Genomic DNA, 1386 nt, shown 5'->3' with positions numbered 1-1386 from the left:
TTTAACGCCTGTATTGATGTATTTTCTGATGATCTGAGTAGGTGGTGATTTCATACCTGCTGATCTCTAATCTGGAAACTAACCTGAAGCCCACACCAGGTAACAGGAATTCAGCTTATCCAGGAAACGTCAGGGTAACCCCGGGCTTTATGTACAGAGGTGGTTCACTTCTTACCAGGCTCCTGAATCAATTCTCCTAAAATAGCATTACTGTTTCTGAAAGCTGCCTCAGACCTCTGCGAGGAGAGCAGGAGCGTCAAGTGTGTGTTTCTCTGATGAGCATCAAATATAAGATGGCACTGTATTTCTTGATTTATTTTTTTGTTCGCAGCAAACAATTTTGCAACAATTTTAATCATTTTAGCATTTATATATGATCCTAAAACCGGGCATCCAAACTGTGCTCGGTAACCTCTAATTTGCATGCTTGAATTCTGAAGTTTAAACATAATGTTAACTGTCAAACACTTAAACAGCACCAAGTCTGCAGCTGAGAGAACATCCGGCTCTATTTTATCACTTCAGTGATGATTAACTGGAATTAAAATGTTTATTTTAATGTGCAAATAATGAGATGAATAATTTGCTTTACTCATCTGGGAAAATTTAGCATTTCACTGTCATATTTTTATGGCCTTTCTACATTTTTAATGACCATTTCATCATCGTCATCTGACAATGTGTCTGACTGGAGATGGTGACACACATAGGGATCATAATCACATGATTATGTCAACACATGGGAAAATTAACTTAGTGAGGTGATAACCACTTTAATTCCAACTGCCAATGTTAGGATTGAATTTACGAATGCGACACCTTTAAAACAGTCTTGACTTGATTATGTAGCCCTGCAAACGAAACAAACAACTATTATAAAAAATAAATTATAAAAAAGCTTTCTCTGAAGTTCCTGTTTCTAAGGAGGTACAGATATAATATAATATATATAATCACACCTGTTTTGCATGAGAAAAATGCAGGAACAAACAGCCCTGTCAATCACACTGTTTACTCACAAAGTACTTAAGCATCAAATCGAAGTGCATTTGTGTGTTACTTTGACCTGTGTATTCTTACATCAACATGTAATTCTGGTTTTATCAGTATGTGCATGGTCAGTTGCAGACTATAACATTATATTTGACCATTTAATGGGCGTTCAGCATACTTCAGGTTGAGGTGTGGCTTTACATATAAAACGTGGCAGGTGACAGGTGAGTCAGTGGATCAAGTTACCGGCACACAGTAAGTTCAACACTGAATCTCTCCTGATGATCTTGTATGTATATGTGAAGAAAGAGTTTGGATATGTTGTATTTTATTTTGTGAACAGGTTTTGGTGAACTCACTCAGATCTGAACTTACAGGGCGTGAGGCTTGAAA

The sequence above is a fragment of the Pelmatolapia mariae genome, linkage group LG16_19 (genome assembly GCF_036321145.2).
Source record: "Pelmatolapia mariae isolate MD_Pm_ZW linkage group LG16_19, Pm_UMD_F_2, whole genome shotgun sequence".
NCBI lineage: Eukaryota > Metazoa > Chordata > Actinopteri > Cichliformes > Cichlidae > Pelmatolapia > Pelmatolapia mariae.
Note: the sequence above shows the minus strand (reverse complement) of the source record.